We start from the raw sequence: 13,330 nt of genomic DNA, 5'->3' as shown, positions 1-13,330 counted from the left end.
GCTTGTCTTCGGTACTTCAAGGGGAACAGTCCTACATGAGCTTGCCCAGCTTGTCATCAGTACTTCAAGGGGAGCCCGTGGTGATCATCAGCATCTGTTTCTTTGTCTTTGCTTTTGCTGTTCTTGGGAGTCAGGACTGTTCCAGCACCTCTACAAAGGAGACGGAAAAGGAGACCCAAACAAGCCACCGGGGGTGAGAGAGTGAAGATGGTGAGTTGTTGTGGTCATGGTGTCCCTTCACAGCAGCAGAACACTGACTAAGGCACAGCACGTACTTCACCTCTCAGAAGCAAAGCCCTAACTGATAATTTTGTAAATGGGTAGAACTTAATCCAGAGAATTTAAGTAGTAAGGAAGTGTAACTAGTTGTCCTGCATTGCTGGTTGACGCTCCCAGGGCACTGACATTTATAAGCTCTCATTAATCACTTAACATGATCACTTCTCTCTACCGGATTAAGACAGCCAGGCAAGCTCTTGCTTATATACAATGGCCAAGGCTATGAGACCTGGTAATCTTCCTAAGAATTTTAGATGTGAGATGGGAGCAGCCTGTCCAGTTTAGCGCTGGGTGTCAGCACCCTGTCCTATGCCTACCTCCCTCTTAGCCCCACCCTAGTTCGTTTTCATCTTTTTAAGAGCAAGACCATCACATCAATAACATTATAAGATGCACCTTGAGTCAGCGTATTCCAATGGTGTAGCAATCATAACTTTATGTAGATTCTCTTTCATCCTCCTAGAACTTCCTCCCCTGGAGAGACAGCTTCACGAGCATCTCTGCTTTGTCCAGTCAGAGGCTGTCTCCACTGCCGTGCTCCTAGAACAGGCAATACCTGGCAATGTGTAACTTCTAACAGTGGAAACCATACAAAGGCTTGGGGGAGTGACTTGAAAACTAATATAAAATGCATCCCCATGTAAGGGCAGTAGCTATGCTTTTAAAACAGCCTTCATGGCTGCTACTCTGACTAGGGTAATATGGAATCTAATTGTAGTCTCGATTTGCATTTCTCTTATAGCTGGTGAATTGGAGCATTTTTGTATATTTATTGGCCATTTGTTTCATGTTTAAAGAGCTAACAAATGCTGAGGAGGGTGCGGGCAGAAGGGAAACTTTGCACACTGATGGTGGTTTCTCAAGGAAATTAAACTTGTGGGAATTTACCCAAGGATTCTAGGTCAACACATCACAGAGATCCTTGCACACCTATGTTTATTGCAGCAGTAGTCATAATAGCCAAGTCATGGAACCAACCTTGGTGCGCATCAACAAAGGAATGATAAAAAGAAAAAGAAATGTATGGATATATTATATACATTTGCACACATGCACACATATATGCAGTCATAAAGAACAAAACTATATCATCTTCAGGAAAGTGAATAAAAACTAGACAATAGTAGTAAGCAGATAAAGCCCATGTCAGAAAGGTAAATATGGTGTGTTTTGCCCCATTTGTATCTCCTAGATGTTATAGGCACAGGCACATAAAATCATTCATTGTATATCATGCGAGTAGAAGTGACGGGGTAGGAGGGATGGTCCAGCAGTGCAGAGTATGTACTGCTCTGACAGATCTGAGTTTGGTTCCCAGAACCCACTTTGGGCAGCTCGCTATCGCCTGTAACTTTGGCTCCCTGGGAGCTCTATTCTGGCCTCCAGGCAACTGCACTCATGTGCATATACCTATCACACAGATGCACATAATTTTTTAATTTAAAATCTATTTGTAAAAGTAAATATGAAACTATTGGGAGGACAAAGATTACTAAAAGGGGGAGAGTGAAAAGAGATAGGAGAGCATGGGAAAGAATGTAGTCAAGGGGTAATATATACTTGTATAAATTTTTAAATTAAAAATCTTTTTAAAACCCTATCATTTAAAAAAATATAGAAAAGACCCAGTAAATTTTGCAACTAAAACCACTGCAATGGTGAAAGTAGAGAGAGTCCTGAGTACAAATTGTTTTAAAGGTTCAGCTGAAACATGATCCTTCCAGAAGACACAGCTAAAAAGGAAAAACAAATTGACAAACTAGTGGCAATCACAGATTTTTTTCAAATCCCTGCAAATTACTATCTAGCCTTAAGCTGGGGGATATTCTGCAGAAAACGTGCTTATCCTTGTAATCCTCTTTGCATAGTTTGTTCCATGCACAAACAATCACGAGGAGGTATTGTCAGGCTCATTCCCCGTTCATCAGGATAGTTCCAGGCCCTTCCTTTTACCCTACTGTTCTCGCTGATATTTATCTCATGTGCATGTTAGCAATGGAGTAATTAATATGGGCACCTCAAGGAGATCTCCAGGGACAAAGGTATCAGAGACATCTGCGGTTCCCACTGTCTGCCCTGCTGATAAGGATGCTGAGAACGTGTCTGTGGGGGCAAGAAAGCACATTAGGCATTCTGCACTTTGACTAATTTCCATCCCGATGGAAAGGACCTTGCAGAAGGACAGACCACTGGCTTGCTGCTATTTTGAGACCATCAGCATGCCTCCCTGGCATTTAGGATGGGTACATCTCACATACAATAAATTTCTCTCCCCGAATAAGAACCCATATTAATCAAAAACAAACAACACTATTTTTGTGAAAGAGTTCCCCTTTACATGTCTTACAGCTGCTAGGAGACATATGAGCAGGCATCTGGGGTATAAAGCAAGCCAGGATCCTAATTTTCACAGACAGATAGAAGGCTCATCCACTGAGGAAGGCTGGCCACTTACCAGACACCAGCATCAGTTGTGTGATATCTCCAGAGTTAGAGGCATTTGAGCCAGGATCCTGCTAAGACACAAGAAAGCTGGCAGGGGAGTGTGTGTGTGTGTGTGTGTGTGTGTGTGTGTGTGTGTGTGTGTGTGTGTATGTATGTATGTATGTATGTATGTATGTATAACTATGTATGTAAGCATGGCTGTAGAGGTCAGAGGTCAGAGCTGAGCATTTTTCTGTCATTCTCCACCTTATTTTTCTTAGATTTGTTTATTTTATTTTCTGAATGTTTTGCTTGCATGTAGATATATATATATATACAGTGTGTGTGTGTGTGTGTGTGTGTGTGTGTGTGTGTGTGTGCACGTCTGATGGGCTAAGGTCAAAAGAGGATATTAGATTTCATTTCCTTTGAAATGAGGTTACAGGAATTGTGAGTGCTGAGAACTGAACCCAGGTCTAGCCCCTCTGCATTGTTATTTGACATGGGATATCTCACTGAACCTGGAACTGAAGATGCAGCTATATCTCCGGATCTGCCTGTCTCCACTGTCCCAGCACCAGTTGTCTTAGGCTCCCATTGCTGTGATAAAGCCACATGATCATAGCAACTTGGGTAGGAAGGGGTTAATGTTAGCTTGTAGTTCTATATCATAGTTCATGTCAGGCTAGGAACTCAAGCAGGAACCTGGAGGTTGTATCTGAAGCAGAGGCCATGGAGGGGTGCTGCTTATCGGATTGCCCCATAAGGCTTGCTCAGGGTGCTTTCATATAGCATGCAAGACGACCAGCCCTGGGACAGCACTGCCCACGGTGAAGCCCTCCCACATCAATCATCAATAAGAGAATACCCCACAGACCTTACAGATGTAAGGCATTTTCTCATTTAGAGATCAACGGAGAAGGCCCAGCCCCTGGTAGGTAGTACCATCCCTGAGATTTTGGTCCTGGTTTCTCTAAAAAGGTAGGCTAAACAAGCCATGGAAGCAAACCAGTAAGTAGCACCCTTCCATGGCCTCTGCATTAGCTCCTGCCTCCAGGTTCCCGCCCTGCTTGAGTTCCTTCCCTGACTTCCTTCAGTGATAAACAGCAATGCTGAAGTGTGAGCCTAATAAATCCTTTCCTCCCCAACTTTCTCTTTTGTTATGGTGTTTCATCACAGCAATAGAAACCCTAACTAAGACACATATCCCAGAACATTCTTGTGCACTCTAAAGGGAACAGTCACAAATGCGGGCCCTTTTAGTGCCATTTCAAGCAAATGAATACATGAGACAGTCACACACATCAGTTATGTGAGACCATCTCGGCAGCAGGGTCACTCGCTTGCTTGTGTGCCAGCCAGAACTTCAGTCTATCCCCTCTGTGCTCAAATACAAAGGCTCCTAAGAGTCTACAGCACAAGGGAGCTGATATATCCAGGATCAGCATGGCACCGCTGTCAAGTTATCAGAGCCCCCCCCTTTCCACCCATCCTGTTCCTCCTGTCTGTTCTCAGATAGAAAGAGAACACAGGCTGAGAGCAAAGCAAAACAGGCAAGGGTGAGCATCCATGGACTGAAGAGCTGCCAAGCCTGAGACAGGAGGACGCTGATCAGAGACAGGTCCTTGAGAAATCAATTCAGAATGAGCCAGAGGCAGGGGGCCCTAGAGAGAAAGAAATCAAGTTCAGGGAGGAGGAGAAGGGTCACAAAGAGGGTGAACTGCTTCAAGAACTCACAAGTTCAACAATCTGCAGGAACTCAAGAGCAAAGTGTCAAGTGTGAACCAACAAGACAGAGAAAGGAAGGAGTGAAGGAAGGATGGGTAGACAGAGGAAGAGGAGGAGGAGGGTGGAGGAGAAGAAAGGGTAGGAGAAATGAGAAAGAGGGGTGAAGGAAGGAGGGAGGGAGGGGAGAAAGAGGAAGGATAGGAAGAAAAAGAGGAGGAGAGGGGACAGGCTCTAGCTTGCTGCGATAAACGCCATGATCAAAAGCAGCAACTTGGGAGGAAAGGGTTTATTTCATCTTACAGTGTCTCGTCCATCGTGAAGGAAGCAGAGACCAAGGAGTACCTGGGTTGCATTCATCTTGCTCAGTTTGCTTTTGAATACAACCCAGAATCACCTGCCTAATGGGGGCCCTACCCAGAGTGGTCTGGCTGCTCTACCACCGCATGAAGCATTCATCAAGAAAATGCCAAACAGACTTGCCTATAGGCCAATTTCTAATGGAGGCATAGTCTCATCTGAGATTCCCTCTTCCCAAATGACTCTAGCTTTTGACCAAAAAAAAAACTATCCAGAGGTATGTTGAGATGGTTCACCAGTTAAAATTGCTAGATCCAGGTTTAATTCCCAGAACCCACATGGCAGCTAATAATTGTCTGCAGCTCCAGTTCTAGGGGATCCAAAGACCTCTTCTAGCTTTCGTGGGCACTGATGCATGTGGTACACAGATACATATACAGGGAAAATACATATAAGGAGAGAGAGACAGAGACAAACAGACAGACAGACATAGACAGAGACAGAGACAGAGAGACACACAGAGAGAGACAGACACAGAGAGAGAGACAGACACAGAGAGAGAGAGATCCTATGGACACGGTGGTCCAGACCTATAATCACAGCATTTAGGAAGCAGAGGAATGAAGATCATGTGTTAGAGGCCACCTTAGAGTGCCTGGTAAATTCAAGGCCAGTTTGTGATACATAATGAGACCATATCTCATAGACAGACAGACAGACAGACAGACAGACAGACCAATAGCCAAACAAACACATACATAAACTGAGAGCATCCCCAGGTGAACTAGCTGACTTACTCTGCAGAGTTGGGACCTGTTAGCCTCAGGATCTCATCAGGGAATTCTGTATGGTAACTCTCTTTCTCCTTCCCTCCCTTTCTTCTTCCTCTCCCTGTCTTCCACCCCTCCCCCACATTTCCCTCCTTTCTCTCACTCCCTGCTTAGATCCCTCCCTACAGCACTCCTCTTCCCTATCTTCTCCCTCCTCCTACTTTCTTTTCTTTTTCCTCTTGCTCTCACTCATACTTGCTCAGGCACACATGCATGGCATGGGCATGTGTATACACACACACACACACACACACACACACACACAAACACTTGGTAAATTTAAAAACTGAGACCAACAAAGGTTTAATTTCTATACTGAGGTCTCACCCATGAAATCTTATGAGAATAAATAGCAGAGAAGAACTTGAGTCTCCAGCTTAAAGCTATCTGGATCAAGTCTCTTTCACACTAGTTAAGACGAGGGTAGACATAAAATCCACAGCTTCACTTACTAACTAATAGACTTCATTTTTTAGAACAGTGCTAGATTTGCAGAAATTGAGCAGACAGTAGAGAGAGCTCCCAGGCACCATCCCACATACAGCTCCCCTGGTATTAATATATCACCTCTGTGTTGTACATTTGCTGAAGATGATCAATCAACAATGAGGCAGCACTCATTAGTGCTGAGACCTTAGTGTGTGTCTAACACCCGTCTGTTTCCAAATCTCACCACGATGTCACATATGTTTTTAATGACTTTGTTAGTTACTATAGCTTGGGATGGGATATTCCTGGTAGGGTTCCTGAGACCAGACAGGGATTCTATGTGTTCCAAGATAAAATCCCATCTACATCAATGTGGGTGGGCCACTGAATTGATTTGTGAGGGATGACATTGACATTGAAATCTGGCTGGGATGGTGCTTGTCAATTTTCTCCAGCTACAGTTACTGTTTTATCTGATTTTCATACTTTACTGTGTGTGATGCATGTACATGTTCATGTACACACATGCATGTGTACCTACATGTCTGTGGAGATAAGAGGTTGATATCAGGTGTCTTCCTCAATCTCTTTCCATCTTCATTTATTAAAGAGTTTTAATTATGTGTGTGTGTGCATATGTGTGTGTGTATGTGTGTATGTGCATGTGTTTATGTGCACATGTGTGTGGTTATGTGCACATGAGTTCAGGTATACACAATGGCCAGAAGGTGTTGGATCCTTTAGATCTGTAGCTACAGGGGGTAATTAATGGTACTTCCTAACATGGATGCTTGGAACTGAACTCAGGGCATCTTGACTGTGGACCATCTTCCAGCCCTTTCACTCTTTCTTTTTGAGGCAGAGTACCCTCACTGAACCCTGAACTCATCAGTTTATCTGGACTGTGTGGACAGTGAGCTCAGTTATCCACTGCTTCTGCCTCCCCAGGTCTGGAATCACAGACGCACATACCATGCTGTTTTTTAATTGGATGCTGGGGATTGAGCTCTGGTCCTTCCATGTGTGAAGCAGGCACTCTACCAGCTGAGCATTCTCTTTTAAGGGAGGCAACCCACCCCACTTTGTGTAGCCCACCCCACGTCAGAAATGACAGCCCTCTACCTTCAGGGTGCATCAGCTTCATTTGGAATTCTGCTACACTGGAGAGTGGTCCCTTCTCACACACTAACATATTCAATCACTTACTTATATCCAAAACAACTATGAATATTTACATTAAATTTGTGACCCTATGCAATTTCATTATAACTTCTGTTCTCCATATTTAGATTTTGGCTGTTGAGAGCTCTCTCTTTGATACACATGCATGTGGTTGTGTATTTTTTCTTTGGTCCCTCCTCACCTTCCAGTATTTTAAGATGTTCCAGGTTGATCTTGTATATTTCCTGCCTATTCCATAGTAATTTCTCTGTGTTTGAACATTCCATCCTTGAAGGAAGCTCCTTAATATGACTCACGTAGTTCTAAAGGGAGGATTGTTAACATTCAGGAAGTAAACAACTCATAATCCTCAGGAAGTCCCTGAAACTGACCAGATGCACAAGCAGTAATATTAGACAAGCTGTAGAGAAAAGACTCTTCAACCTATTGAATTGCTGACACTCGTACAGACCGCTACAAAGTTGCAGCTTTCATGAATCATTCATTACCCATGCTGGTTGGCAGTCAGTTATGCAGCTATCTTTCAGTGGTCACTGCTCCAGTAAATAACACCACCCCCCATTTCCTGTAAGTAATTCCAATAAACTCCAAGTTGAATTTTAGTGATAGCATTGCTTTGGTCTGACATTGATTTGTTCAAATCTCCCCAGAATAGTGTCTCATATAACACTGCCCCAGTTTCAGGATCAGCCATGCCTCCAAGGAAACCTACATTTTTCCATTGGAAAGTAGCTTTTAAAAAAACAAGAGCTGAAGTTGGGAAGATAGCAGTCAGTAAAGCACTTGCCTTATAAGAAGGAGGATGTGAATTAGTCCCCAGAGGTAGTGGCAGCACACCCTTGTAATCTCAGTGCTGAGGAGACAGAGATGGGTGGGTTCCTGGGGTTCACTGGCCAGGCACTATAGGCTTACTTGAGAATTCCAGGCCACTGAGAAACTGTCTCAAAAACAAAGTGGACAGCATAGCACCTGTGGTAGCTTGAATAGGAAATCTCCCCCATAGATTCATATATTTGAACATTGGTTCCCAGTTGGGGGCTGTATTTGGGCAGGTTATGAAATACTTAAGAAACAGAGTCTTGCTAGCAATCAAGTCACTGGGTGGTCTTTGAGGCTTTGTAGCCTGGCCCACTTGATCCTTCTCTTCTTGTGTAAGTGTGAAGCTGTGATCGGCCAGCTTCCTCCTTCTGTTGCCAGGCCTTCACCACCTGTTACTGTCCCTTCCCCATCATCATAGACTCTGCAACTGTAAGACAATATTCCCTAAATTGCTTTCTGGTCACTGTATTTTATCATAGCATCAAAGTAACCAATATAGCACTTAAGGAAAAGTAATCAATATAGCACTTAAGGAAGAAATCAGCTGAAGTTGTCCTCTGGCAGTCGCACACATGTACCTGCACATACAGGAACACACACACACACACACACACACACACACGCACACGCACACTCACACACACACACACACACACACACAATCAGAGTTTAAAAAGGAAGAAATATCCTTTCATTATCTCAACAATGTGTGTGTCACTTGGCCCCAACTGCTTCAAACATAATCCAGGAAGAACAACAAGAAACCTGACCCAGACATCAGAGGGTGGAGATGGTTTTCCCCAGGGCAAAAGAGTATTTCCACCATCAGTCTTTCTCAGATGATGCAAATTTTATGGCAAGAAAGGAAGACTTTTAAGAGGGATTTAGGCTAGGAGTAAAAACTGTCCTCTGCTCTCTGGTCTTTTGCATTGTTGGAGTGAGGACTTTAAAGTCAGACACCAAAGAGGAACTCTTCTGGGTGTAGACAAGAGGTTTCTTTACAAACCAGGCACGCAGCCAGAAAAGGAAGGACCCTGCTGTCCAGTAGAGAAGTGGGGTCTGTTTACAGATACTCTGAGAGAGGTGTCTTATGGTGAGATCTCCTAGTTAGGACCCTTCTAAAGTATCCTAACACACATAGGCACAGACACACACACACACACACACACACACACACACACACACAGAACTATCAAAGGTAACTAAGCCTTGATTGTACAATGCAAAATCCACACAAAACCTTCACCTTTCTTGAAATAAAAATTCACTGGAAAACAAAGACCCAGTCTGCTCAGTGTCCCCCAGGGGTGGTGGCAGCTGAGGCACCATCAGTAGACTACTCAATTGAAGAAGCAGAAGAAAAGAGCAAAGAACTTTTCCTACCGTCCCATGAGCCATGCCTGGGGAGTGGGGATTGTGAGAAGCTTACAGTTTCCCCATGCCAATGGTTGCTGTCTTCTGTACAGCTTTTCGCTGGGGATCAGCAGTAAAGATTTTAAAGCAAGAAATGAATTCTGAGTTTGTCTTTGATGCTGCACTAAAATGTACAAGGAAAATTAAGAGAGAGCAGAAACCTGTTCTCCAGCTTTTTTGGAGGTAAAGCCGGGGGAGTCCCAAGGGCAGAGGAAGTGGTAACTTCTCCACAGATGGTAGAAACAGCAGGAAAAGGTGCTGGGCATGAGAGGACCTACTGCCTCACCCAAAGAGAATAAAGAACTCTCCCATTCCCCTGTCGGAAACCCAGACTTTCCTATCAAACACACAGCTTATTAGCTGTGACTGGGCAACTCATCTTAGAGGCTCGCTTCCTTCCCTCTGAGCTGCAGCCACCACCAGGCCATTATCAACATAATTGGGAAGAAATATGCACTCAGCAAAGATCATTACAAAGAACATACTATTCAGTGGCTAAAGAAAGCACTACCACGTGTATTCTGGAAGTAACACTGATTATTACTTCATCCATGCTCTTAATGTGCATGGGGGCAGGGTGAGGGAGGTGTGTGTGTGTGTGTGTGTGTGTGTGTGTGTGTGTGTGTGTGTGTGTGTGTGTAGGAGCAGAAGACAGACAACCCTGGGTGCCCGTCCTCAGACATTGTCTACACTGTTTTCTTGAGAATTGGTCTTTCATGGTCCTGGATCTTAATCATGTATGCTATCCTGGCCAGCGTGTGAGCCTTAGGGATTCTCCTATCTCCGTCTCCCCAGGATTACAAGCAAGTGCTACCAGGCCCAGCTATTTTACAGCTGTTCTGGGGGATCAAACCCACATTTCCATGCTTGCACAGCAAACACTTGACCAACTGAGCCATCTCCCCCACTTCATCAAAGCTCTTCTTTAGTGTGTGTGTGTGTGTGTGTGTGTGTGTGTGTGTGTGTGTGTGTATTGGATGTGTGTGCGCACATGCCACAGTGTACCTATGAAGATCTGAGGACATTTTGTGAGACATAATTCTCTATTTCCACCATGTAGGCTGACACATGGAATTCAGGTTGCCTGAACTTGGCTGCAAGCACCTTTATATGTCAAGCCATCTCACTGGCCCTTCATCAGTGCTTTTGATGGCATCCTGAGATACTATACAACCTGGCAGTTTTCCAAAACACTGGTGACCAAGGATGGAAAAGAGGCTTCCTTGATCAAGATGCTCCTCAGATGCAGCACAAACTCCCCTCAGTACTTAATACCTGTGATGCAATGTCCCAAACGCTCCCTGCTTTCCTAGCTCCTATTTGGTCAGTGACTTGAGAACCTTAAAAAAATGAAACAAGCCTTCTCTTCACCCTTCCCCTGAACCCTGCTCAGTATGCACCGATGGACAGTCACTCCTTGTTTCTTGTGTTTCATGTGTGATGACAGGCTTTCATCCTGGACAGCCTGACAGTGCACCTGTGTCCAAAAAGTGTGAAGCTAGCCCCTGCCGGGGTCCCACAGCCTGCATTCTCAGCCTCCCCCAGTCACCCACTGTCAGCTTGTGTCTGCAAGCAAAATGGATCATCTTTGGCAGGACTCATGAGCCACCAATTTGTCGACAGTCTTGCCTTTGAAGGAAGGACGGAGAGGGTGGGGAGAAGAAATACGAATCCCATTTTTCAATCCTCTGGGGTTTGATGTCTGTTTCACTGCTGTTAAGATTTTTGAGAGATAGCGAGTGCCTGAGAAAAATACTATGGGCACGACAGAACAGTACAAGCCTGTTTCCATAGCAACTTCTCAGATAAGGGTGATGGTTCTACCCAGCCTAGAGGGAAAGGCAATAAAAGTGAAATATGCTCAAAATAAATCCTTTCATGGCCTTACTTTTTCCTTAAGTATTTAATTTTTATGTAACTTGTGCCTGCTTATTGCAAAGTCCAACTGTACATTTGTTTAATCTGTGTGCTCATTCATGTGTGTGTGTATGAGTGTGTGTACTCAAACGCCACCATGCCTGTGTAGATGTCAGAGGACAAACTTGGGTGTTATCCCTAACCACCCACCTTGTTTGAAGCAGGCACTACATACATGGGCTACCCTGCCCATGACCTTCTAGGGAGTTTCCTGTGCCTGCCTCCAAGGGTACTAAAAGAGTGCTGAGATTAAATGTGCATAGCATGCCACCACATGCAACTTTTGCGTGGCTTCTGGGGATCTGAACTCAGGTCTCCACTCTCCTGTAGCAAGTGATTTGACCAATGAGCCATCTCCCCAGCCAACATAGTGTAACTCATGCCAGGGAGATAATGACCTCCCACGATGCCTTATTTCTAGAGATCTCATGAAATTTGAAATTTTATTCACAAGACACTCTAATGCATATCACTATATTATGGTAGTTCCCTTATGGAGGGAGATATATGGAGACCACCAATCAAGGCCTGAAATGGTTGACAGTATTGAACTATATGTTTACTGCTTTTTATATACAAATTAATTTATAAATCTGGCACCATAAGATGTTGCCAACAGTAGCTATTAATAAAAATAGAGCAACTACAACAAGTTACTGTGATAAAAATATTAATATGTTCTCTCTAAGTGTGTGTGTATGTGTATACATATGAATACTGGTCCCAAAAGCCTAGCCTAAATAGCCAATTAGAGACTTTGCCCTAAAAACAAATGGACATTACCTGAGGAATGACACATAAGGCAATTTTCTGGCCCCAACATGCATGCATACACACATGGACATTCATGTATTCAACATAAAAGGATGTATAAATATTATGTTCCAAAAATGATAATGACAACAATAATTTTCTAAATATACATATAAGCATGTTTTTTAAAAAATAAAAGAAAGAAAGGTGATATTTCAAAGCAGGCCGCACAAGTGGACACATGTGAACACTGGCTCCACATACTTGGACACTAGATCAAGTTCTATGTACCAAAATAATCCTCCTGTTTAAATATAGAATTCTGACTTACTTTATGATGATCTCCCATACTCAAAAACATTCTGAGATGTGACACTTCTCCAGTCCGGCCTGCAGGTCTGCTGGCCTCAGTGGCTTACCTGGAAATACCCAGGCCAGCCTGACTCCCTTCTCTTTTCACGAACCTACCCCATGACCTTCGCCTGTCTTCTTTGTTTTCAGAGTATGGTAACAAGGCAGATAGATCAGAGCTGGACCTGCCCAGGGCATCACTGCACTCCTGACAAGGAACCCTAGCATCTTCATGTGTCCTAAGGAATACAGTTAAATTTCTATCAGGAAATGGAGAGTCCAGAGACCAAAGCAGTCAGATCAATAACCACACACTCAGTACTTCAGTGAAGAAAGAGCTGTGAGACATCAGAGAGATGTGCACAGGACTTCAACTGCCTGGAGCCTCGTGTATACATCTTAACTTTTTTGCATGTCTGTGTATGCACACATGTATGGGTGCACTCACCTGTGAGTGCATATATGAGACCAAAGACCAACTTCAAATATCTTCCTCTATCACTTCCCACCTTAGGTAACTTGCTGGCTGTCTAACTGAGCTAGCCATGAGTCCCAGGGAACATCCTGTATGCACACTCCCTGTGCTGGGTACCACTCTGGGCTTATATGTGGGTTCTCTGGGACCAGATCTGGGGCCTTGTGCTTGGACAAGCACTCCGCTCACTAAACCATCCCCAGCACATGGTCCCTCTGTTGAATCCGACGTTCAGCCTGCAGTCTTTGAAGAAGGCAATTTAGGAAACTGATCAAACAATTCAGGTGTTTCCCTGAGCTTAGGAATTCAGCAGGATTACTGCCGCGCTGGGCAAAGAAAAGCACTTGCTATGACCTCACTTTCCCCTTTCCTGGAGCTTGCAATGCTCCCATCCCTACTTCCTACCTCTTCCTCTGTGAAATAATTTAATCCT

This window comes from Mesocricetus auratus, unplaced genomic scaffold (genome assembly GCF_017639785.1).
Source record: "Mesocricetus auratus isolate SY011 unplaced genomic scaffold, BCM_Maur_2.0 Super-Scaffold_100676, whole genome shotgun sequence".
Classification (NCBI taxonomy): domain Eukaryota; kingdom Metazoa; phylum Chordata; class Mammalia; order Rodentia; family Cricetidae; genus Mesocricetus; species Mesocricetus auratus.
The sequence above is the reverse complement of the archived record's forward strand: the minus strand, read 5'-3'. Positions refer to the sequence as shown.